At 41.3% G+C, this 27,154-nt stretch overlaps 1 protein-coding gene and 1 long non-coding RNA gene across 10 annotated transcripts in view; both read right to left on the bottom strand.

The window, feature by feature from the left end:
- RBMS3 (RNA binding motif single stranded interacting protein 3) overlaps positions 1-27,154 on the bottom strand; it is a 697,130-nt gene that overhangs the window by 629,782 nt on the left and 40,194 nt on the right. The gene's annotated exons all lie outside the window — the stretch shown is intronic.
- The window catches only part of LOC137852574 (uncharacterized), a 41,780-nt gene continuing 38,768 nt past the window's right edge, over positions 24,143-27,154 (bottom strand). Inside the window, exons 2-3 of the long non-coding RNA XR_011093939.1 lie at positions 26,851-26,888; positions 24,143-24,616 (exon numbers count right to left, since the gene is read on the bottom strand). This is a non-coding gene — a long non-coding RNA (uncharacterized lncRNA). The remainder of the gene's footprint in view (positions 24,617-26,850; positions 26,889-27,154) is intronic.

The raw sequence follows: 27,154 nt of genomic DNA, 5'->3' as shown, positions 1-27,154 counted from the left end.
CAGGTTCAACATTCTTTACAATAGAGAAAAGAGGGAGTTATTGGAAAATTTCATGTCCTTTTCCCCATGAATTTCCCATTGGCTAAACTAGATTAGGAGAATTTAAAACACTCCGAAGCTCGAACGTGGTAATGAATTATTCCATCATTATCTGCAGCTAGCAACAGGAAATGACAAGATAAAATGGAGCTACACTTGGTTGTTGTTTTTAAAATGTGGATTCACAATGTCTAAGAGCAATTCAAACCTCAGAGCCAGCCTTCGGTGAGGTGCAGGCTCTAGGGCAGCAGACCACGTGCTGCCCTGCAAACCACCCAACTCTTGGCACCAAACATCCAATTCAAAACTGGTGGGACTCTCTGCACAGCTCTGTGCTGCAGTTGGTGCCCTTGGACTCTGCATCCACTAATGGCCAGGTCTAACCTCCCAGAAGCTTGATTAGTTTGGCTCTTGGCTGCCTACGTTAAAAGCACGTCGGGATGCCTGGTGGAGGGCTGGGCAGCTCTCTGCTGCATTGATCTCCCTGTGCATGAGTGAGAGTGAAAGAGGCATCGAATGCAGGGTAGTTCAGGGGCTCTCAGGAGCTGAGTTCCCATAAGGACAGGTCGGATAGAAAAAAAATGGATAATTAGATGGACAGGGTGAGCAGTGCTGGTCTACAGGATCACTGGAGTCAGGTTTGGTCATAACCTCAGCCTTGGCACAAATCAGAAACCTAACGAACCTACCGAAAGCTACAGTGAGAATTTTTGGCTATGCTGCAGCACATTGCTCTATGTTGGTGTTTTTTACCTTTTTTCCTCCTTCTTTTGTCACATTATTACCATCCACATACCTTTTATTCATGTATATCAATAAGGAGACAACAAATATCTTGACTATTTACACTTCTGTTCTTATTGCTTTTTTAACATAGAAAACAATGTGAATATGCCAAAGAAATTATATAACACCTCTAAAAAGCACACTGATAATATTTTAATACTTACATAGAGCACCATCTAAGAGTATTATTTTGAAATAAGCTTCAAAACTTTGCTTAGGGTTTTACCTTTCTGAAAAATCAAGTATTCAGCACTATAAGAATACTTTCCCTATTTTGAAGTATTTATTATGCAGAGAGCATAATGTTTGCTGTTAATTATAGGATACATTAATTACCTCCATATAAATATGCTATTTTGCAAACTACTCTTTACATAAGGTGCATTTTACTTCAAGTGCATCATTTCCCTCTGCAGGATCGGAGGTTCCTAGAGGGGGGTGGCAGCAGTGATGCAGACCTTCACCACACAAAGAGGAGGAAAACTTCTTCTCACTCCTTGAAAAATGCCAGGTCCCCAGCCAGTTCAGTCTAAAGCCTCCAAACCCTTAGACTTTGCTGGTGTGAACAAGCATGAATTCTGGATGAATTCTGGCTTCATCTCTTTAACAACACCTAAGCATCTCCTTTCTCTTCCCTAACTGAATTTATCCTCCCCAGACCTCTAGACCACGGAATTGCTAATAGCCCTGTATTAGAGATGCGAAGCCCACAATGACTCACTCACCTGAGATCACACAAGGAGAATTGGCAGATCCACAAATGGGATTTAGCAGTCCAGAGCCCCAAGTCTATTGCCCTAACAGCTGAACATATAAACCAGGAGTCTTTTTAAGGTGCATCTCTTCTTTTTTAATGAGCCTAGGACTTTCCCTCGTGGAAAAGGCATTATTCTGTAGCTTTGGACAAACTGCAACATCTCTCCTAAAAAATTATCCTTGTACAATGAATATTTCCACCCCTTTAAAAGGCATTGCTGTCCTGGCCTGACAGATGCATTTGCATTCATCCATTAAATGCTACTGGCACAGTGGTACCTTGCACCCAGAGCAGAGAATGCCCTACTAACCTGCTCCTAGCCTAAACAGGAATAGTTGCAGTGACATTTCAAATCAGATATAGCAGAGGTCAGTAATGCTGTAGTGGGTAACAGGGGACAGAAAGTGCAAAACTAGCAACTAGGATAGCCTCAGTCTATCCTAATGAAAGGTGCAAGAAAATATGGTGTATATATACATACTGATTTTCTAGCCAATGAAAATATCTTTTGTAAATGCTTATCTGGCAACTCAGCAGGTAAACAAATGGGTCAGTGAGTTACGAAAAAAAATGTTTCTTGCTCTATCATTTCAGGAGGATGAAGCCTGCAACAGCCTACATTTTAAGGAAACCAGACTCCTACTTGCAATAGTGGAACTGTTGATTACACTGCTTCCTCAGCTAAGCATTTGCTTAGAAAAAGAGAGCACAGCCCTAGTCCCCAAACCAGCTTTTTCCTATTAATTTAACTTTGCTTGCTCTATGTGTAATGCAGCCATTTGAAATCCTTCCATCTTGTTTGCAACTTGAATCATGTCTCTATTTTTAGAGGACTTGGAGCTATGCTATGACTTTACCAAATGGAAAATGTAATCATGTCTCTGTTATGTATAACAAAGTGTGTGTTTGCCCTGAGCCAGATGAACTGCATCATCAGGATTTTGGACAGAGTAAGATTTTTGGGACAGTAACGCTCCTAGGAACTGGCCCTGCCAGCAACTTTTCTTTCCTAACTTGCATTAGCTTGGGGTTTGTGACAGCTCCCCAGAGAGCCGCACTGAGGCAGCGCAACAAGAAGACACAGTGCCTTAAGAATGCATGAAACCAAATGACTCAATTTGTCCATATAGCTGATGGGGATTTGATCTGTTTGACACAGCCAACTTGGGGAAAGGAAAGAAAAAAAAATGAAGAAAAAAAAAAAACATGTTTCTTTAGGAATAGCTTGTATATGACATCGCTGTAACTAAATCTCAGCTTAACCAGCATTTGCAGAGACTGGAGAGGGTGACACAGTCCTCCCAAAGTCCGCATGGGCAGATTTATGCTGCTGGACAGCATTTGCATGTATTTGAACTTCACTCCTAGCTGGTCACATCGAGTACTTCTGCCCTGCTCCAGAGGCGCTTCCCACCCAACTTCCAGGCTCTGCATTTAACAGGAACAAGCACGGGGAAGCTGACAGCGAAGCTGAGGAAACATATGGCAGCTTTGTGCATACGGAAAGGCGAGGTGTGACTGGGAGCGCGCTGCATGCTGCTGCCGTCGGCGCCCCTCAAACGACCTACATAAATACAGCAGGGAACCGGGAAAATAAGCTGTTTGCTCACGTGTCGGTTTTCAACAATTCTTAACCTAACAATAACTAGATGTATTATTCAACGCATTCAAGATCAAAAAACAGACATTCTTTTTAAATACTTAAAATTTAGTATAGAGTGTGCCTTTACTGACGGTAACAGAGGGGCATAAGGTAAAAATACCCACATGCATCTAATCTGGTTTTCCTCTCACAGCAGTTTTATACGGGTGTAATTTCATTGATCCCTGAGAAATTGTTACAGATTCAATGGAACAGAATCCTGAGAGAGAAGAATCAGCCAAAAAACGTCACTGCCTTAAGACTGGTACATGATATTTTATAAATGCATACAGAAGCCACAAAATGCCTTGCAAAAGGAATTCTGAATCGTCCACATGTGGGACAATTGTTCCTCCGCAGAGTGGTCTTCCCTCAGTGGAGAAACTGTCAGCATACAATTACAGATCTCTGAAAATCATTAACTCTCCATGTTTACTGGAAATGCGTTAGTGAGAAAACACCATTCTACTTCTCCAAATGCCTTTTGAACATAATAGCTTTTTTTTTTTCAAAAAATGAAATTCCCAAATCCACTAAGAAATTACCACAAAATGTCACATTTCTGTAATTAATAATTCAAGTCTTTTCCCTACCCAAGCCCATAAAGAAATCAAAAGTACAATTGAAATGCTGTTTGCCTGGCAATATGTATTCTACTTCACAGCAGCAGTTGTCACAAAAATACTTTTGGTGTTAAGAAAGACACTCTGGGCTTGGTTTATAAACAAATTTTTGCTGGCTCAATTGACATAAATCAGGCAAACTACATGATTTACATCAATTGCATTAGATCAAATTAACTGCTATAATCGAGCAAAACCATTCAGTTCCCCTAAATATTGCTAAATGAAGAAAAGCAATTCACATCAGGCAATTTGTAAGCACTTCAGAGTTGTTTGAAAAGTTATGCTCCCACTTTTAGAAACACTGCAAAAATATTTGGCATAACATCACTCTACCATACGGTAACTTTGCTCTGTATCAATTATAATCTTTCCTTCGCACTTTGCTCTTCAGCAATTACGATGCTCTGCAATTTAACTTTGCCTCTGCTCCCGCGTGGGGGAATATGGAACAGAAGGAGTGGGTTGGGCCACGGACCCAGCCATTTTCCCACTTTCTACATAAAACCCAGTGCCAACCAGCACAGCTGTGACAGTGAAAAGATAAAACCAATCTGCACAGGTAGAGGACTCTTAACAAATGCTGGGGACCAAGGGTGCACCAAGAACGCCAGTGTGAAGACAACAGTCTGGCAACCTATTTAGAAACGAAGTTATTTGCATCTTTCCGTGCTCTGAAGGTTTGGATGACTGTCTAATGGCATAAAGTTGGCCTTCCAACTCCAAATCTTAGGCCACTCACAGTCAGATGTTGTAAAAGGCTGCCTGCAAGTGAAAAACTCCTCTCTTTGGAGACCGTATTGATCCACTTCTAAAGTTCCTGGCATAATTTTGTTCAGTCTTACAAAGCACCATCTCTAGGCAACCAGTCTTTGGTGGGCTCCCAGTTATTGCTTAAGACAAGTTTTTTCTGTGTTATATCCATCGTCTCCCATTCCTTCCCTCTGGGCGTTGAAATCTGTCAACACTTTTTAAGACAGAGGCAAACGGTTTTATTTCTACTTGACCCTGTGGCAAAAGTCTATTGCTTTCCTTCACTGCCTTCAAATTCCTTATCACTATCGATTCGCTTCGTATTGAAACTGTATCGGTAATTGCCAGGAGTCTTGTCCATCAAAATGGATTTGAATTCTAGCCTGTGATTGTACCAGATTTCCTTTCAAAGAGCATTTAAAGTGTATTGTAAAGGTGTCTAAAGCCTCTGATATCTGTGCTAGATACCTAACCCACCTCCACCACAAAGGTGTGGTAAGAGACAGCGTCCTTTAGCAAGCTGTATGGGCTCTGCTGAAGCGGGGAGCCCTCGGTGCCCTCAGAGTAGGACCTGGGCCTGGGACACCTGCCTGGTTTCCACAGGGAGGGACGGGGGCCCAAGGAGCTTGGATGCAACTCAGCCCCTTCGTTTGCACAAGCTGCAGTCAGTGGGCAAGGGTCAGCCACGTGCTTCATCTGCTTCACAGCCCAGACACAGCAAAGCAGATCAGGAAAAAGGATGCGTGTGTTACTACTCAAAGTGAAATAGGGGACATTTTGAAGAGGATCCCTCCTCAATCTCCTCTTGTCCTCCTCTCTTCAATGTTTCTTTTCACTGTTTTACTCAGATCCCCCTCTCCCCACTTTCTGACCCTCTCTCACCAGCAGAGGAATATGTTTTAGAAATATATTTAATCTCTCCGGCCCTGTTGTCAGACTTACTGGAACTGTTTTGACTTGTGAAGAGCACCATGTGCTGCTGATTCTCGTGAAGGCCGTGCTTACATTTTATAGACGGAACAAGACCAAAGGAAACATTTTTATATCATTTATAATTAGCCCGTGGCAACTCATCTCCATGGATTAGGAAGTTTCATAAAAGAACAACACACCTGGTTCACCCATTGCACCAAAAAAAAAAAAAAAAAAAAAAAAAAAGGTACTTTGCAGAAAAGCTTCTTATGAGGGGAATTTTTTCTGTATGGAGGAATTTTCTCTATGTGGGGAAATTACACCACACAACCTTGCCAAACCTACAGCTTATAGACATATATATTTAAGTGTAATTAATAGATCTGTTTCAGGGCATATTTGGATTTCATGTTTGGACAGAGAAAAGGTTTCCATTTTTCAAAAAGGAGGGTTGTTTTGGGAAAGCCTTCCACTCCTGTTTGAGTGATACAATATTAACCGCTGTCAGTGAAGGCAGATAAGCAGCACTGTTTAAGAATAAACATCTCTCTTTCTTTCTGTATGCATGTATGTATGTAATCAAATTAATCCTTGAATGACTCCTTTGACGTCAACTTTGCTTGATTCATGGCAAGACAACAAAGGAAAAAGTAATTCTTTGTTTATAATTCAGAAACATGAGAAACCTAATTGTAATAAATGTATTGCCTTATGCTGAACATGCCTGTATTCCCATTTTGAAATGCATATGCTTATGGAGCCTCAGCATTTACCACAAGGAGGATATAAACCTCACAAAGGAAATTGCTATGGCTGGAACACACCCAGCAAAACCAGAAATCCCATACCAGTTGGGTGGAAATCCCTTGCCAGTTGAGTGGAAAGTTAAAGCCCTGTTTGGTCAATGTTAAGATACTAATCTTGCAGATTTTTGAGTTGCCACCTCAAACATCTCACCCACAGCCTGTGCTAGGTATTTATTATTTATATAGCAATATTATATAGAAGCTCCAATCAATGATCTGGACACCAGTGTACCAGCTATTACAGAATCGCAGAATTTCTAGGTTGGAAGAGACCTCAAGATCATCGAGTCCAACCTCTGACCTAACACTAACAGTCCCCACTAAATCATATCACTAAGCTTTACATCTAAACGTCTTTTAAAGACCTCCAGGGATGGTGACTCCACCACTTCCCTGGGCAGCCCGTTCCAATGTCTAACAACCCTTTCGTTAAAGAAGCTCTTCCTAAGATCCAACCTAAAACTCCCCTGGCACAACTTAAGCCCATTTTCCCGCGTTCTGTCACCAGGCACGTGGGAGAACAGACCAACCCCCACCTCGCTACAGCTCCTTTAAGGTACCTGTAGAGAGCAATAAGGTCGCCCCTGAGCCTCCTTTTCTCCCAGCTGAACAAGCCCAGCTCCCTCAGCCGCTCCTTGTAGGACTTGTTCTCCAGGCCCTTCACCAGCTTCGTCGCCCTTCTCTGGACTCGCTCAAGCACCTTGATGTCCTTCTTGTAGTGAGGGGCCCAAAACTGAACACAGTAGCAGGATTACAGAATCACAGGATGATTTGGGTAGGAAGAGACCCTCAAAGAACATCTCGTTCCACCACCACCACCCCTGCCATGGGCAGGGACACCTCCCACCAGCCCAGGTTGCCCAAAGCCTCACCCAGCCTGGCCTTGAACACCTCCAGGGATGGGGCATCCACAGCTTCTGCCTGTGCCAGTGTCTCAACACCCTCAAGTCAGTGAGTGTATAGTAAGATACAGTCTTTATTAGGATATAGATGAATGATTGTTTCTTTCCTACTGAACTTGATGAAGGCATCCAAAGCACAAGACTGACCTACAGGAGGAAGAGCTGTTTAAGAAAACTATCTAACCTGAAGCATGTGTTCTTCAAAATGTAAATTCTTATTTTCTCATTCATTTCAACGTGTTCTGAATGTTTAAATTTCTGCAGTCTAAAATTAATGTTTTTGTTTTATATGATCCATGAGTTTGATAAATATATATGCCCTCCCTTTACAAATTCAAAGTGTAATTAGTTGAATTCTTGTTTTAAGCAAGTCTGAAAGTTATTCTGAACAGCATCGCTTATAATGGGAGATACCCTGTAGGGAACAGAGGTCACATGGGCTGCAATAATTCTAAACAAGAACATTTTGCAACTCTGTCAAAACATTATGAAGCCAGAAACCATATCAAATGAATCAGGCAAACTCATTGGTACAAGGAATGAATAGGAAAAATTAGCTGTGGTTGTAAAGCAATCATGGTATTATATTATTAGCATATGGGGTTAACAGTTATGGTTAACCATTACACCAGAGGAAATAGGTCCAATGCCAGAATATCAGCATTCAAATGTGCTCCGGTCAAGATACAACTTATCAGTAAGACTCAAATGAACGGTATCACGTGAATTAGCCAAAACTAAGCTGCTGACACCTGACGTTTACAAAAGACTGATAAATATTAAATTAGCAAAACAGAGGTTAATTTTAGGGACATTTTCAAAAAGTTTGAGCTAGGAACAGCATGATTTTCCCTTTCCTTTTGACTTCTTCTAGCAGTAGCTCAATGGAGGCTCAATTTGTTCAAGAAAACAGTGTTAAGAAACATAGACCAGATTCGGGTTAAAGGTGGATTGAAAAAAAATAGCAGAAACTCTAGTAGTTAGGAGGCAGGACTGACTGAAACAATAAAGTTATACACCCCTGACAGCCCTTGTACCTATAGTTCAACACCGATGACTGTGTAACTAACTTGCCAGGTCTGCAAGTCTGGATTTGCAGGAGAAGTGAGCAACCTCTTGTGCACAGTGTTAACAAGTCTGAATGTCCCTTCTTTCTTAAGGAAAGAGGAAGCCTGAGGCAAGGCTAGATTCTTGCAGTGAAAAATCCCATCATCCACCGGATTTCATGGGGAAGACCTAAAGGTGTTGAGCAGGGTATAAGTACACACAGGGGTGATCACTTCTGCCCCTGGAGGCTAAATGTGAAATGTGTCGCCAGTTTTTGACTAGCAGCAATCAGAGCTGTTTTAATATTTTAGTCAGAAAAAGCCTGAAAAATCCTATCATGCTGTGTGTTTTATCTTCCATTGCAGAAAAATAAAACAGCAGCAGCAAATAAAGCTTGTACCAATTCAATTTGGAAATAACAAGTTCAGCAAAAATGAAGAGACACAACAAATTATTGAAGTTACCAGGTTTGAAAAGACCTTTATAGGGAGACAAGGTGAACTAGAGGTGTAAATAAGTTTTTAAAATTGAATGAGTTTTCTAAGAAAGCTTTAAAACAGACAAGGTGCAAGGTGAGAATAAAACAAAGATTTAGAATGTCATTTAACCACAGGAATTCAAAGCATGGAACTAGGCTGTTCACCTCTCGGACAAATCCTCCTACTCCCCACTGAAAACGCTAGAGGGCAAGAAAATCTGAGCTGTTCTGGCAGCAAGCGGAGTGTGAACACACAGAACCCCATCATACACCCATGGCTATAAAACCCCAGAAGGAACTGAAAGCCTGCTCCCATAAATCAACAGAAAAGCAAAAATACATGAGGACCAGGACACACATATAAGCTTCCTTTTACATGCCAGTTGCCGTTAGCAGGAAGGAGAAGAGAGTAAGAGAGGTTGTGCATTATCTCCATGGCAAGAACACTGGTGTGACGAGGACAATGACAAAGGCCATGCCTATGTTCTCTCGATCCACAAGCAAACCAGTGTGGGTAACATTGCAAAGCCAGCAATTCTTTCTTCTCATTTCATCCATGAATTGTCTTGAAACATATGATATTTTGGTGATATGAGTGAAGGTGACGGAGCTTACAAGCATCTGGCTTGAGAGCAAGTTACTGAAAAATTTCTCAGACCTTCAGGGGTCCTTCCAAGCCTGCCCTAATTACCTCTACTACAAACAGGGAGTCACCAAAGGACTGCCTGAAGAATGCACTTTTTGTAGTTCAAGGACCTTCCTTTTTCTTCCCACTCATCTCTGCTGGCAGGTAGATTTTCTCCTCAATCTGGACTAAAAAAAAAATAGACATCAATTTATTTTTTGAATATGAACAAAACCCAATGGGAGAATCAGGCAAGAAGAAAATTGCAGGCTTTTCAATCTCCTATTGTAGGGAAGTATGCTGGAAAGACATTCATAAAATGAAATGAATGTAAAGAGTACATCCAAGAGTGCAGATTAGTGAGGAACGCATGTGTTAGGATTTGCATAATTCCAGCTGGTTGGTGGAACATTTCATATTAACAATAATGCTAAAAATAACATATTTTGAATATACTTGAATAGACTACGCTTAAGCAGTGCTGTTTTCTTCACAGTTCATGGGTACTCTACGAGAATCAAAGGCAAATGCAGGGCAGGAAAATTCATCCTCGAGTGAGGTGGTTGCAGACAGCATTGCAAACGGGTACAGCTATTGCAGTGAAAAATGCCAACATATATAACCAAACAAGACAAAATTCCTCCACCTACTCATCAATAATCCTTTAGTGCTTGTATGAATCCAGACATTCAGTTCTTGTTCAAGAGAAGTTCAGATCTGTTTGATAGTGGGTCTAAATTAAGCACTGCAGGGTTGAGAGACTCCTGAAATTGCATTGTTTTAAAGACTCACACAGTTTCAAGGGTCTTTATTTCAGTGACTCTAAGCATTGAACTGCTAAAAAGTTATTCTTTTATGCCTTTAGTTTGCTCTCTGTCTAAGGCTCCTCTACCTCTAACTTGTACTGTTATTTTGTGTATTTTGACTTGGTATTTTTCTAAAAGTCCCATTCCTTCGACCATAGCACTGGAACGGGCTGCCCAGGGAGGTGGTGGAGTCACCATCCCTGGAAGTCTTCAAAAGACGTTTAGATGTAGAGCTTAGGGATATGGTTTAGTGGGGACTATTAGTGTTAGGTCAGAGGTTGGACTCGATGATCTTGAGGTCTCTTCCAACCTAGAAATTCTGTGATTCTGTGATTCTGTGATAGGTATCTGTAAAAATTCCTTTTTTTTACTTTAAAATAAAAACCCAGATGCTCTTAGCCTTCGTTATTGAAAAGGGGAGTTTTGAAAACATCACTAAGCTGAAGATAAAAGATCAAAAAACAGAAGACAAATAAAAAGAATGCACATTTTGTTTTAGAGTCCCTTTTTTTTTTCAGCCAACATCATGATATTTTTGAAGTGTAACATGATTTATAAAAGTTGGAACTGGAGAAAAAAAAAAATTCAAAGAAAGTGCTTTTACCTGCAAACATGAAGATACCCATTTAACTGTACATACCAGTATTTCCAACAGGTTAATGGAATGACTAATGTGCATAAGAGTGAACATGTATTAATAGTCACAAAATACGAAAAACATTAGTGGAAAGAACACTTTTTGCAGACTCAGGCTGAATATCAAGCTTTATTCATTTTTATTTTTTTTTCTACATATTAAAAGTGAATATCAGCCTAGAGGATGTAACTATGGCTTAGCCTACAGGCCATCTGAAACCAAGATCAGAAGTGTTGCAAATAAACATGCAGTATGAAGAAAGAAAACGGAACATCCACCAAGCTCTGGACCTACCAGATGACTAAGCCAATAAATAAAATGGGAGTAATGACCGGTGAATGAAAATACTAATTAGGTAAGGCTGAAGTTTGGGTGATAAGGAGAGAAAAAGCAAGTTCTCAAATTGAAAAGTCTTCCTGAAAGACTATGTCAGTAGTCTCCATTAAACTCAGAAAGATTTGGTTCGTAAGTCTAACTTACGAACGAACAGTAGATATGTGATTGACTCATATGTACCTCCGCTTTAATTTTTCAGTATGTCACTAACTTGATTTTCAGTCCCAGAGCACCTACAGCTCCACTGAAGTAGTAGCAGATGTAAGAATTCAGCCTCTTTGAAAATTCAGCTAAAGGCACTTGGAGTTAGGAACAAAACGTAGGCTCAGTTGCATGCCTATTACTGTATGATCATTACGACTACTCACAAATTAGGCACACAGTCACACACATGGTCTTAGGCACATTGGGGAGAGTTTCAAAGACACATCATGGGATGATAGGATTCCAGCTCCCTCTAAAAGCACATGCCTTTGAAAAGTTCACCCTGGACTTTGAACAGCTTTCCACAATGGATCTCTTCTAGGATTCAGTGGTAATAGAAATTGTTCCTTATATATCACCAGTTAATAACTCAAGATTAATGAAAATATGCTTAGTTTTTCACAAGAGGAAGGAAACTTCACGCACTGCTCCTAGGAAATGCGTGTTGCAACAAGAGGACCGATGTAGGGCAAATATCGTACAAGAGAGATACATACAAGGAACAGAAATCCTACATGGCTTTGTGAGAGACATCTCATTTTAGTCACCTATTTAATAGCTTGTTTGTTTACAGTGAAACCATGATGAGGGGGAAAAAATAAGCTAATTCACAAAAATAACACATTTTTGAAAAATCCCTTGTGTGCTTTTGTTCCATTACAGTCTGAAATTAACATTAGTAGTTTAGTGGGTTCTTTTCACTCTTCAACATTTGCCTTTTTATACTGGACCCAACACTTAACTATAGGGCATGTTTCAGTGGGGGGGAGGAGGGTTAGGAAGAGAGACAGGAAAGAGAGAAAAAAGCTAAGAACCTCAATTCATCTCACTCAAGGGTGTTAATTTAAGATTCAGAATGTAATCATACATCTTTTTAAATCATCCAAATGTATTTAAAATGTTTGCTTGTTTAAATCTGTTATGCTTTGATGGGGTATGGCAAGGAAACAGAATGGCAGGGAAATATGCAATATGAGTGACAGCAGTAATAAATAATCATTATAAGCTACAACTACACCTTTACGTGATCTTTTGATCTACCATGTAAAATGCACTTAAGCAACAGGTAACACAAAGTTCCTTGGAGTATAGCACCATCTGAGAGGCTATGAAGGAACAGAAAACTAGCGATCCATCAGGTAAAGCTGCCCCAGAAATGTGCACACCAGCCCATCTTCCAGCTTCACAAGCCTCTTTGCAGTTCCTTGGCTAAGGACAACTTTGGCCTCTTACTAGGGGAATTATTGTTAAGGACAGGTGGATTATTCAAAGCAGTTTCAGGATGATTTATCGTGAGCTTGATCTCTAAAAGACAATTACGAAACTGAGAGCTGGACATCTGAATATTATGCTTCCATTTTCATTTCTCCCAGCGGGTAAATACTTGATGCTATTGTAGGTTATTATATAAAAAGAATGACAGTTTCTTCACCTAAGCCTTATAAAGCTTGATTAACAACCTAATCCCATTTTTTACAGAAAACAAAAGAGTGATCAAAGCATATTATTGATGGCCAACTTTTATGCAGAGAACTTAAACAAGTAGTTTGACATCCTAGAGACCAGATTTTCAATTCATAACAGAACACGACCTGAGCTGAAGATAGGTCTGAACACTATCAAGATATTATCTGTCTGCAGAAAATCTGCAAAGAGGAGGGAGGGAACATTTTGGGAGTAACTGCTACTTGATTGTCCATGATCTAAGGAGGAAAAGGGAAACTACATCTTTCATGACATTAGAGATATTTGAAATAGTTTCATGGGCAACTGATGATGTTATGTATTGTCTCATCTTGGAAATGTTAGCTTTTCCTCTCCATTCCTTTTATTTTGCCAGAGTCTGGTTTTAGCCTGATTTTCTTTTAGCCGAGTATTTTTTCAGCTTAGCCATGGGAATTGTCAGGAGTCCCGTATTTTCTTTGTCAGGTGCAAAGATGCCTATACATGCTACGGTACAGTTAGTTTCCCTCATAGTAGTTGTACCAAGGCAGGACAGAGGATAGCATTTGTAGTTTTAATTTTATTTTGTTTTTTGTTTGTTTTTTGTTTTTGTTTTTTTTTTTTTACAAAGAATACCAGGGGAAGAGTTGCAGCTATGCACTAAGGTTCAGTCACTGAAGCTGGACTGAATCCATATCATTTGCTTCCATCTTTACAAGATCTTCAAGGCATATCAGCTGCAATGCGTTATCCACAATGTCAAATATTCTAGACAGGCCAGAAATAAATCTGTCTATGAGCTATGACTAAGAAATCATCCATTAGCAACACAAAAGTAATCTCTGCCGTATTCTAGTCTAGAGTCCAACTGAGAGGGTCTAACATATTGGCCAAGATCAGCTGCTTCTGAGGATGGCTTTTTGCCATTTTCTCAGTCATCCCAGAAAGAAACAAGAAATTAGGCAGCGTGTTAGCTTGCCAAATAAATGACATAAAAAACTTTTAGTGCTGATCTGATTGTTGTGTTTTCAGAGACAGTGATAAATAAAGAGAAAAATATATATCTTACATTATATATATATAATGGAAAGACTTTTTAGACAGTCTTCATAATCTGTGGCATATCAGCTATTTTGTTCTCCAGATTCTTTCTCTCTCATAAAACTTCCCCAAAGAGCTGATACGCATCAAATTCTGGAGACCATAAAGTCCTTGTGAATTTAGCATCTTATCTTCCTTTCAGGTTAAGGGATGGGTTTGGTGACAAAGGAGAAAGCACGGTGCATTTGAAAAAGTTAGAATGGAGTACTATGAGATTTTTGATGATCCATCACATTTCTGGTGAGCTAAACATAACTGTTCCCTAGAGAAACACTTTCCAGAAGTACAATACTTTTCAAGCAATTGTCCAGGAGGAAAACATCATCCATCAAGACTGTAGATAAGCATGCTATGCATACACTGCAGACCTTCACATTAGTTGTAGAAATTAGATGACTTTTGCTATCAGTATCAGCCCATTTCAGAACAGCCCCTTGCACCCGAGCCGTGGCACATCCTGCAAGCAGGTGAACTCACCGCGTTTGCACAAAGATATCCCAGCATCTGCTAAGCCAGAGGGAGGGAAAGCAACAAGGTCACCTTTCTTTTATCATTATATGATGTTACAGACCTCTAAGACCAGTCTACGATATCAGAAAGAGGGGCTAAAAAACTAGTTTCATCTGACATATTGGTTTTGTGCCTTTTCTAGATGCAGTGGGGAACAACTGCTTTAAATAGGAACTTCTACTGCAAGCCTACTGCTAAGGGAGGGCTTTAAAACCTGCAAGCATTTTTCCCACTATCTGTAGGACTCCTGCATGCAACTTGCTGTTCGAAACAGCTAGTTTTAAAGGGGGGGAGGGAGGGGAAATCAAGGTATGCTAAATATTGCTTATTTCTGTTTGTCCTGAAAACACACCACATCCAAACACAACATCCACTGCTGTTGTCTCAATTTCTGGTAACAGCAAGCTTCAATATAGGCCTAAATCAGCTGCCACTGAAGTCGATGAGAGTACTGCTTTAATAGGAACAGCACCGGTCCCTGCTGCCAGCACTGCCCTATAACACGCATCAGCAGCCTTCCTTTGTACCCCTCCAGTGAAATCCCAGTCCCTCCAAGCTCTTGCCTTAGTGGCAGTGGCTAAACAGAAAGGAAAGCGCAAACACTGGGTATTTCCTTCATCTTTTTCTTTTTTTTTCTTCAACAGAGCAAAACAGACAGCCCATGAACCTCCATCTGGAACAGGGTGTGCTAAACTCATCTGCTCCAGCCTCTCCAGCAAGCAGCCTTGCTGCTAGGCTCAGTGCTAGCTGCCAGCTCCAGCCCCATGGGTTGGGTTTCCCAACAGTTTTCAGATGCTGCCGCCCCTTGGCTCCCTGAAAAACAACCCCCAGAACCCATTCCCTGTCCTCTGTTTTGGACATCCCTTGCCCTGAACATTGTTTCTGTGCTGCAGACAGCAGGTTCCATACAATTTGCAGCAGGTAACAACTGTGGCTTGACACAAATAGGAGCTTATTTGACAACAGCTCCGCCTAGACCCCATTGCAGGGAAGTAATGTATTTGGGATGGGACTCACCTGGCTGACTTTATTTCCAGGTTAGGGCATGCTTTCTAAACTAACCAGCCAACTCCTGTTTTAATCAGTGAGGACACAGGCAGCTGAAGATTTATTTAATTCCTGCACAGACGTCTAAATTAAGTGCAATGAATTTACCTCCTTAACTCATTGACTGCAGGGGGAACCCAGAGAATTAGCTCAGGCTGCTCGCTTCCCTTTTTAGGTCTGGTTAAGCACTAGTTACATGCTCTGAGCCCCATGCAATAGTGTCAGATCCCAGTGGGGATCTGATTGGCTTATATATTCCAAAAGATTTCAAATATCTTCTTAGTGGCTCTCTGTTTACCCAAAACACCATATGTTCGGTAACTTCCAGCCAACCTCTAAGAAGTCTAGCTGAGGTGTTCAAATGTCTTAATCTGCTCCTCTTAGGAACAGGAAAAATATGTTTTACGAGATAATACAGAAAAGTCCATCTTTTCGTATGACAAACACAGCAATACTTTGTTTTATGTTTGGTTTCATGCATAGGAAAAGAGGTGCCTGTATTTTTCAAAGCATTATATTTTGCAGCGTGACTTCTCATCAGGCCTTTAAATCTGGACGTAGCTTTTGCTTTGTCAGCCCACTGAACGTCCAAGTAATTTTATAATTGGTGTCGGCATTCAACCGAAGGAATGGAGTCTCAGGTATTTTGGGGTAACAAAACATTTTTGGTTACAATTTTGAAGCATACGAAAAATGATAATGCAGGAAGCTGTAGTTGCATGCTACATCTTCCAGATGAGAACAAAGTAATGAATTAGTGGGGAAAACTCTGAAATGCTGACAACTGCAAGCTAGACTTCTGTAATGTACTGGCAGCATGGTTAACAGCCTGCAACCAAAATGTCTTATAATCTTTATGTGAACCATCAATTTATGCCTTTAAACTTACACAGCTATTATACTGTTAGATTTTTTTTTTCCTTGCCAAAGCTTACTTTATTTTCCTGGGCAAATTCTACACTAACAAAATGTTGGCCTGGGGCTGTTAGAAGAAACAGATATATAAAGAGAAGAAATGAACATCCAACTTAGTAGCCGTTCACACCGGATAAAGTAGGTCTGCCTTGCATGTTGAGATGCTGGAAGGGCAAAGTAGCAGCAAGAATAATTAAGAATAAAATGCAGTGAAAGCCATGCATCATGCTATCTTACAGCCTCTTTAACTCCCTGATTTTCCTTTAGCATCTTCCCAGTCTGATTTTCTTGCACGTCACTTATGTACTAACTATTTACATGCTCCATGTGAAAATAGTGCCAGCTGAATTGTCTGCAGGTTGCACTGATTTCTAACAGTGAGGCTGCTGAGACCCAGGTTTTGTGAAAAACAGGATAAAGAAGGACTTTCTTCAGAGTTCTGTCATGGAGAAAGTTACGAGATGTTGCTTTTCCATTATTTTTTTCTCTACTGTTCCAGTATCCTCTGGAAGTTCCCAGGTCTGGGGAAATGTAAGGACAAGACATGAACAGAAGCCCACTGAGACATCCACTACTTTCTACTGCTGCAGTCAGGGCATGGGCAACCTGGCCTTTCACTCACGGTGGCCTGTTGCAGGCCACTCTTACTTCCACTGATTCCTACCTGCTGACATAGACCCATAAGTCTACAATCCAAGGTGCCCATGGGGCCATCCCTGGCATGCAACAAGCTCCAAACCAGCCCTAAGTCATGTTTTCTCCCTGCAGAAACCTATGCCAAGATCTTGTCTTTTTGAAATCTCCACTATAACATTTCATGGCCATTCCGAAAGACACCACTGCTTACAGAGTGTAGTTATAAAATACTATCCCATAAACTCTGAAAACTATTCGGGGACTATAAAATTCTTACAACAACTCCCACTTGTATTATTCACCAAAAATAGAAGGGGAAGGGAAGAGGAATAAAAATCCAAACCCCATGCAGGAAAGATAGTGAGTACGTATTTACTTGATGCTAATTAACTCCACCTCTGTGTGACCCTCAGTTCTTTTAAGGTGTCCTTCTAGGCATTAATTACTGAAAGGTAAATTTTAGCCATTTTTAAAAGGCAGAAAAAATAATTCCAAGTGAGAAAAGTGAACTGCTAATCTAAAAACAAGATATTCCAAAAAATCTTACAAGTACATTCTGAAAGAAATAACTGGCTTTAAGACCTAAAGAGTCCACTTTGTTTTTATGTTGGTAGGGTGACATCCTATTCCCCAAAAAAGCCAATGGAAATTTTGGCATCAATTTCTATGGTGGCAGAATTTCATTCCTTGAGTTAAATAAAATTTATTCAATTTTCATGTTAAATGCAGAGAAAAATCCTGCTCAGGTTTCCTGCTAATCCAGACTTAGAGTTCCTGCATCGTTACAGCAAGAGAGTTGGTAACCTCAGATCTTTTCTCTACTGTACAAAAATGACCCAATTTCCCACATTCTTTTGAATACTAACTCTCTGAAGCCTGTGATGTGAAGAAGAACCGCTATGTTGCTCTTTGAGTTTCACTCAATATTCCGACTGCAGTCTTTGTAAGTCTGCAAGAATTTACATTCATTGTCTCTCCAGAGTCACTTGCAAAATGATTTCCGAAAAAATCTCTCTTTCAACTACTATCAGACACTGTAATACAGGAACAAGGAATTCCTGGACCAACGGCCAGATGCGGTCTGCAACTTAATTTCAGGCAGACTACAGACAAAATGGTTTTGCTTGTGTGTGTATTTATTACTGGATAAAAAACAAAGGTGCTTATTTACACGTGACTTGACAAACATTTCTGAAGACCTAGCTGGACCTGGTCAAGGAAAAGTCCTCTGCCCTAGGTCAAATAAGCTGTAATTCAGCATTACATCTACCGACCAAGCAAGACAGAAACACGATGTTGCAGAATATTACCCAATACACAAATGCTGTATCCCAGTGTGATTGTCAAGTGGGCTTGCTGTGGTGGTGCAAAGGGCACCACCAGCAGACAGAGAGGTTACTCAGCATGGGCAGCTTCACTTAAGTCAATGATAAAGATGGAGAGAGAGGAAAGGAGAGAGGGAGGGAAGGAGGGAGGGAGGGAGGGAGGGAGGGAGGGAGGGAGGGAGGGAGGGAGGAAGGAAGGAAGGAAGGAAGGAAGGAAGGAAGGAAGGAAGGAAGGAAGGAAGGAAGGAAGGAAGGAAGGAAGGAAGGAAGGAAGGAAGGAAGGAAGGAAGGAAGGAAGGAAGGAGGGAGGGAGGGAGGGAGGGAGGGAGGGAGGGAGGGAGGGAGGAAGGAAGGAAGGAAGGAAGGAAGGAAGGAAGGAAGGAAGGAAGGAAGGAAGGAAGGAAGGAAGGAAGGAAGGAAGGAAGGAAGGAAGGAAGGAAGGAAGGAAGGAAGGAAGGAAGGAAGGAAGGAAGGAAGGAGCCAGGTGAAGAGAAGAGGTGGAGAGGCAAACAAAAGAGGGAAAGGAAAATGTAATGGATTTACATTGTCACCCTTCATAAATCTTGATCATGTCTTCAACAAGATCTAGAAAAATCACAGTTTCACTCCGGGACAGGGATGTTCATTACGCAAGTTCAAACCGTATGAAAAATTACTGTGGGAAAATCATTCACAATTGATTTATGGCTAAATTGAGAGAAGTGGAAGTGCCATGGCCAATTGGCCGCCTTCAAAATATCTTCCAATCTTGCACCCCCACTAAAAGCTTAGCACAAAGCTGCTTCTATCATGTGAGTACCCAAACACAAGGTATTAACCCAGCACATCCCATTAATCATCACAGCCACCTAGGAATGAGACCTGCAATAAAATGGAGAAAAGGGAGAAATGAATAATTTAGTAATTGATCTCTATCTGGAAAAAAATACACCATTCTAAAATAAACACTTCTCTCTTCACAAGCCTGAGAAAGTCCTTAACAATATTTGCATTTTTTAAAAATCTAATTAATTTATTCATGTTTCTTTACAAATAAAGGAAAAAGAAAAAAAAAAAAAAAGAAAAGAAAAAAAAGGAAAAATCTTTCTGTCAGGGGGAAGAATTAGGCTGCAGGATTTCTGTTTGCCTTATTTAAAAATATATATCTAATTTTGCGAGGGCTGTTTAGAGCAAGCTGAGCAGAGGGAAGGCTTTGTGTGACAGATCTTTCCAGAGATCAGCTGTTCGATGTCTCCATATACTTCAGATCGATACAAAGGGCACATGGATGTTTAGATTAGTATCTGTGTTCCAAGGAGTGCCAAAATACCTAAGGCCTTGCATTAGCTTCTATGCTCTCCAGCAAGTTTCAGCAACAGCCACGTCACTTCAGAGCTGCATCATGCCTCTAGGAAGACTTAACTCGTGCACTGCCATGGCACAGGGAGTGTGTGGACCCGGAGCAGTGACCGAATATTTGGGAAAGGAAGGGAAAAAGGATGAGGAACAGTTCTCAGATAAACAGTTTCTCAAAGCAGCAGTCATCTTTCTGACACTGTGATGGGAGCTACGACCCACTGGGGAAAGAGCCATCTACATAGGCCTCTGAAAGAAGGACGTCATGAAAGCCACTGAAAAAAATGAGCCTTGTTCTTTTTGCATCCTACCAAACAACACCCTGTGATGTTTCTCTATAAATTCATACGAACACCCCCCCCCCACACACACATTTGTTTCATATAATACCTAAGCGAGTGGCTTTAGGCCAGCTCATTAAGCAATGAAACGCACAGCTTTTTTTTCCAAAGCACATAAATTAGAATCATGAAATACCGCACATTAGAAACGAGATTTGAAATGTGGAAGTTGCACAGTAGCTGAATGGCACTGTAATAGCACAAGCACTAGACATCTCTATCAAAGGCTTCTTTTTTTTTTTTTTTTATTTTGGATAAATGAGCACAGTACACTGAATTATTAACTTCTCTTATAGAATGTAAACAGGATTTCAGAAGGATGAATCAGGTAAAATTCAAGTAACAGTTTAAAAACTGGAGCATGAAGTAACTAAGCAACAGCCCCTCTGAAGATGCACTTTTGTCAGGAGTTAGGCTTTTGTAAGGACTGTAGCCGTAACCCATCCTTTCCTCCTCTTAAAACCTTATTACAGTTGAATTTATGACATGAATTTTCAAATGTTAGGATCACCTCCCCGATTAGCCCCAGGTAGTATCTTTTTGAACAGCTGTCAAGTTTTATACAGTGTCCCTGTGGGCCTGTGCCATAGTAAGAGAATAGGGGATGTTCCTGACCGCTCCTCTCCAACATATTTAGCCTCCTCCAGCCCGTACAATTTCCATTCTTCTGGATCTTCTGAGGTAAAAGGTCTGGCCTCCCTTTGGTTGGGAGTTTTCCCAAGCTCTTGAATACTCTTGTCACCCTTTTCCTAATGCCCTTCTTTCAGCTCCGTCATTTTTGAGAAGGGGAGGCCACCATTGCATGCTGTGCTCTAGCCGAGACCTCCGGCACTGGCTTTACACAAAAAGCTCTGTGATACCCTCCCAGTTATTCAATATCTCAGTTTTCCTGAATGATAAGCAACCTAATATTGCAGTTGGGTTTTGATCATGGCTGTAATTGGAGCAAGTGCCCCCACTATCTCCCATACTCAGCTCCTCTGGATCCTGCAGGACTGCTCCCGCTCTCCCTCCCAGCCAGTCTCACCCGCGTTATTCCCCTCTTCTATTCAATCTCTCTCTGCCACTGTCCTGCCTGTTTTCCAGACAACTTTACAGTTCTTTGAAAGTATTCATAGTCTGTACTGCTTCTGAACAGACCAAGTAATTGTTTCCACTACAGATTTTGTTACTTTCCTGCTCCAGCCCTCCAGTAACAAATGGGTTAACAACAAGAATCTCCGCCAATTTGCAGATGTCCAAATCCAAACTTCAGTCTCCTTCTACTATAGCAGATTAGGCTAACCCTCTGCTTTTCCTCTGCTCCCCAGCTTGCAGCCATAACAGCATCCTGCCTCTGACTCCACAGCATCGTAGCTGCTGAAATCCTTTGTCCGGAGCTTTGTCACAGAGCGGCCGCTCGCAGCATTTGGTTTGCAATTACTCACAGCTCCTCCAGCACAGTCTCTATTCTAGGAGATCACTGAGACGTCAGCTCGCATTGTAAAATACACGCTGGTGGACTACATCGTGCCATAATCTCTCTGGTGCTTTACTATTGTTTCTAAATGAGGATTTCAAGCTGGTTGCCAGCTCCAGATGCAATGTGTTACTTAAACACATCACTGAATTAGCTAACTATGCCTGTAGCTGGTTCACAGGCGAAGCTCTGTTTTCAGCAGAATTTATTGAAGAGACACAAACCTCAGATCACTGCTAAACCCAGCCACAAATCAAAGTCCCCTGGCATATGGGACCAATCAGTCTAGCAGAGGTTTGCTGCTGGAGCACTCGTCACAGCCATTCGCCGAAGCATTTCTTCTCCCAGGGCCCTGCTAGTGCCAGTAGTGCCCTGCTCTCCTTCCCAGACTTACCACGCACCCGTGCAGGGCCACTGCTGTTTTTGCATTATTTCTGGGATCCCAAATGTGTCCCGTTCTTCTAGAAGTCCTTCAAGGACTCCTCTTGCCTTACAGCCCTCCAGGTGTTGTACTGCCATCTTCAAGAGCACTGGCCAGGCCCAGTAGCTAAGCAACAAATGGCTGCCATGCAGGAATTTCAGTTTTTGATAGAGGATGGGAATCAGGAGTGCATGAAGAATGGGAAAAACGAGCAGGACGCTGTCTTCCACGATCTCTGCTGCACTGAGGAGGCTGCTCTGTCAAGGAGTTGTATTTAGCCTTACTCTGAGGAAAGGAAACCCAGATACTGTGTGCCTCTGAGGATGGGCGCAGGGAAAGAACAAGCCAGAAGAATCCCACTGACACAACCACCATTTGGGAAGAAGGAAGGAGAGGAGAAAAGAAGACTTAGCACGTATGAAATGGTCCAACTTCACTTCCATCATCTTGGAGGGAGAGTCGGAAACTACTGAAGCCAGACTAGAGGCCAACATGACAGCAAGGTTATTGTAAATGATAGCCATAATAAAAAATGCCATAAAATTACAAGGACGCAGTGGTGTTATTATACTTTCCCAATGAGATTTCAGCACTGAAAAAAAAAACATATGCATAGCCACACTCCGAAGTCTGTCAGACAGCCCTCACAACAAAAGCTCTGCTTCCTCGGGACTCAGTCCTTCCCTGACTTGCTCTGCTCTGCCTCCTCGCTTGCAGCAGCAGGGCTGGGACCTCGGCAGCTTTGTCCCATGTGAGCACACACACGGTTGGCAGGAGGAACGGCAATACTCTCCCCCAGATCCCTGACCTGCACACCTCCTTTGTTCAGAAGTTTGCAGCGCTGTTGAATGTCTCATTATTTAACCAAATACCACCACGGCGATTGAAATGTTGCTCAGATGTAAGCACTTTTTGTTTATTTACCCCAAAGTACACAGCACACGGAGCGAAAGGAGAAGAACAGCAAACCCTATGTGTCTGCCTCCCCTTCTCCATCACAGCTGCATTTCATCACATCCACCCTGGAGTCACCATCTCGCCGGCAGGAGAGTGGCTCTGCTCCCAGCGTGCTCCCCATTTGCCTGTCAGTTGAGCATGATGGGTGCTGAGTAACCCTCCTTCTTCCTTACGCCAGCATCTTTAAGGCTTTAATATTCTGTTTGATCTGAGGCTGTGGGAGGAGTAAGCAATCTTCTGTCTGGGTTATTAACTAGGTAGGGAATACTCCCCAAGAAATATATTCCCCAGCATTTCCTTTAGATCTCTCATCCATGCCATTGTGCTGCAGTTTTGTTTTGTGTGCGTGTGGTTGTTTCTCTTGTTTGTTTTTCTTTCTTTTATTTTCTTAAATAAGACATTTTATTTATTTATTTAATGTTACACATTCTGGCAAGAAGGTATAATGCAAATAATCTGAGAGCCAATGTTATTTATAACATCACTGCACATAACACCCTCATTCTCCCCACCAGCCTTTTACTCTATAAAAATACACAAGAGTAAACAGGCACTCCATAAAAAGAAACCCAGGCACCCAGTGTTAAGACTGAACAGCTAAGAACTTAGCAGCAGCAAATATAACCTCACCTCCTTGTGAATAATGCCTTGCTATTTAGTCTGGTTACATGATGACGCACTGTACTGCAAACACGACGCTGAGGTTATCAGCTTTCTTCTACAATCTTCAATACAAATCAAGAAAATTATGTATACAGAGGCCAAACAACCCATTTGAAAGGCTGGGAAAAAAAATATATGCTTGAAAATCAAGAGTGTTGTAGAAGAAAAAAATAATTATACAAATCAGAATGAAAATGCTGAAGCGCAGGTAATATAATGCAGAAAAAATGGCATGTACTTCAAAAGGCAAGATGTCATTGCATATGAAAGGAAAGGAAAAAAAACAAGGAACTACTTTAGGTAAACAGCTTTGTGCAGCTCTTTGCCCTGGCCTTGTGAGCAGTGAAGGTTCATTTCAGTTGTCTTCGCAGCTTCTTTGGAAGTAACAATACAGGGCTAAGAGTGTGACCTTAAATAGAAACATCTATTATCCAAGTTTCCTGCTCAACACAGATGAGGCATATCCTTGGTTAACAAGGTGGGCTTCATTTTTTATAGACTCAGAATATTTTCAGAGCACTTGGCCAAAAGTCCCAACAATCCTGTCACCAGGCTGGGAAATGAAGAGGGGGTGCCCGTCTGTTTGTTTTGTGTTGTCTCATGAAGAAGATCCTTAGAAGAATTTTACAGGAAAGCTTTTAGAGAAAATAAAAATATTTATTTTTTCCTCTAGTGAGGATTTCTGGGTTCACACTGACATTTGACTTAGCAGATATTTAGCATGCTGTACACCATATTTCACTTACAACAACAGTGGATACAATAGTATTCTCTTCCCCCAGAAGATGACAGTAAGGTACATGTTTCATAGGAAATTACATTTTCTCAAGGTCTGGGGGTGTGCTTTTTTTGTTTGTTTGTTTTGATTTGTTGTGGGTTTTTTGTTTAATTGTTAAGCCTCAAATGAAGGAAATATGTTTGGAAGAAAGGGTCTGCGGTGACACTGACATTGAGTCTGGGTGTACAGAATGTATTTCTGTAATACATTAAATATCCTACCACGTTCAAACAAACACACAATAACATTTATGTGCAAAGAAGCCATAGGCACAGCTCTGACACCTCCTCTAGAATTTGCTTCAGCAGCAGATTTCAGTCGTCACTGGGCTCCTGTAAGACAAAAGAATAAGGAGCAAATGTTAGCAGAGAGACAACTTCTTCCATTCAGTTTGCTGCCCAACGGGACTTGCAAGAGCCTTCAACATCTATCAGCACAGAAAACTACTTTGGCTCCCTGTCCTGCATGGCTCTGTGATAAGCAGGTGAATGCCATCTTGTTTATCTTTCATCTGGGTGTTGAGCAGGGCAGTGGGGCATGAGGACACCCATGAGTACCTCAAACTAGAAAAGACTGACACAGCATCATGTTTTGGGATTACGTTACTCGTGTTGTTAAGGGCTTGCTGGGAAAACTAAGACAGCAAGCATGCATTTGTAATACACCACCTAGCTTAGCAAAAGGAGCTGTAAAACCTTTTAAACAGACACAACAGCAAAAACAATTAAGGGAACTCCTTCAGTTCAGAGCTACCTGGGGTGAGCACACGAACTGGCGTACGAGCTGCCCAGAGGCCCTGGAGAGCAGTTGCTGAATTAGCAGGGAATGGAGCGCCTAATTGGTGATTGTTTATCAAATAATACAGCAGCTATCCCACTGTACTCTAAGGGGGAGGGAAGAATAAAGCTGTATCGGGTGCCACCACTGTGAACTTAGCATATTTCTGAGATATGTAAGACATATTCTCCAACGCTTTTAAGTGTCCATATGCAGACGAGACAGAGGCAGGCAGGAGGCACATTTAAGAGCGCATTTATTTCAAATGCCTCTGCTAGTTCAAAGGACTCAAACATAAACAGTTGTCTGAAAGAAATAGATGCATTTTGAAGAGGGAGAGGAGAATTTATCACTTTTGAGGTGGGAGGAAGGGATGGCAAATACAGTGCTAATTAATGTAAAGCCTTCTCTGTCCCTGCTGCCCCTTTGTCCCCAAACACGCGAAATCAAGAGCCTTCTCTGCCATGCTCTCTCAACACGCTTGGCACATACATCTTTCTCTGTCTCTCTTGCACTTATGCACTCTCTCTCTCCATAAAGGGGCATGAAATGAGAAATTTTAGCAAGGTTTCTTTACAGAAGAGAGGCTTGGCTTCAAGCCCAGTATACAGATGTGGGAGGCAGCCTTGAAAGAGAGCCTCCCTCAGCGCTGCCCAAGGAAGTGGTACTCCTCAAGAGGAAGCCAGGCTCACTGGGACTCACTTTCTCCAGCCCCATCGGTACTACCTATTTTTGCTCAGAGACAATAAATGCCCAAGAAGGTGAAAAAACTGCATGGTGCTGTCTTGAATTTTTCTCGGCTTGAACTTCAGGCAAAAATGTGCACATGTTGAGAGGAATGGTCAAAAAAAAAAAAAAAACAGAACTTGTGGCATCCTTGGATTTGGTATTTACTTTTCACACACCATCTCCAGTTATAAGAATTAGCCAATTTAATACGGAGAATTGTTTGTTATCTTTAGCTTCAGATAGATTATTTCTTTTCAGCAAGCCCTTGTAGATTCTTGTAATAGTTTATTGCTACAGTTATACAAGCATAGACAATTTACACTAGGAAAAAAAAACCTTTTGCAGGTACAGTTTTACATCATTTCCATGAGCAAATTAAGTTGTCTGAGAAAAAAAATCCTTTTTCCCTCTAGTGTAACTTCATATATATTAGGGCTTTTGCTAGCATAGCAATGATGACAAAAATATAATAAATCCCTTCCTGACACAGCTGTGCCAGCAAGACTAAAGCCTTAGTCTCAATGAGATTGAACTACTTTGTATTTCAGCAACATTTAGATCTATCGAAGGTTCAATTTCTAGAAATATTACAGGCTTTTTCCCTCACAGCGCAGTGCATCTTCCCCAATTGCCTGGCCTGTCCATGCTCTGGTAACCAGTGGTCTGCTGGGCTACCTTTATAATATCAAGTATTCAACTGTATGCTCACTAAAACCATTGAAAAGATGACTACTATGTAGAGTTAAAAAAATATATCACCAACAAAACCTTTGTCTCCATCACACAGACAGATGCTCCACAATTTCTGCTGGGCCCCCAGCCCCAGCTTGTAGCCAACTCTAACCCACTTGTAGGTACTGCAGTAGTAAACACTGTCCCACATGGTTGCAATGTATGTTTGCTTTAGTTATGTCTTGCCCTCCTGTTTTAAAATGCACAATATAAACCAAATGCATCCAGTTTCTGAAGCTGTACTTCCACTTTGAACGTATCAGGAGGTAAAGAAAACAGACAGCTCTTTTTCTTTTTTTTTTTCTGTAATTAAGAGGGAATTTCTTACCATGCCCAATGAAATCCAGAATGTTTCAGTGCAGATGCCTGAAAAAGAGAAAACAGTCTTTAAAAGACAGCCTTTTGCTCAACGGAAGTCTAACTCTGAAGAAACTATTGCCAGCATAGTTCTATAGGTTGAGTTAAATAAATAAATACTTATCTGATGAATTGTTGCCTGGAATCCTTTTGTGCTTGTATCTCTTGAGTTAGAGGCCATATTAAAAAAAGCGCACAGGAGATTTGAAATCTGAGGCCAACCTAAAGCTTGGTTCTAAGAAGTCTCAATGCACCAGCACTTTCCCGTGGCGTGG

Source organism: Anas acuta, chromosome 2 (genome assembly GCF_963932015.1).
Source record: "Anas acuta chromosome 2, bAnaAcu1.1, whole genome shotgun sequence".
NCBI classification, from domain to species: domain Eukaryota; kingdom Metazoa; phylum Chordata; class Aves; order Anseriformes; family Anatidae; genus Anas; species Anas acuta.
Note: the sequence above shows the minus strand (reverse complement) of the source record. Positions and strands in the feature narration are given on the sequence as shown.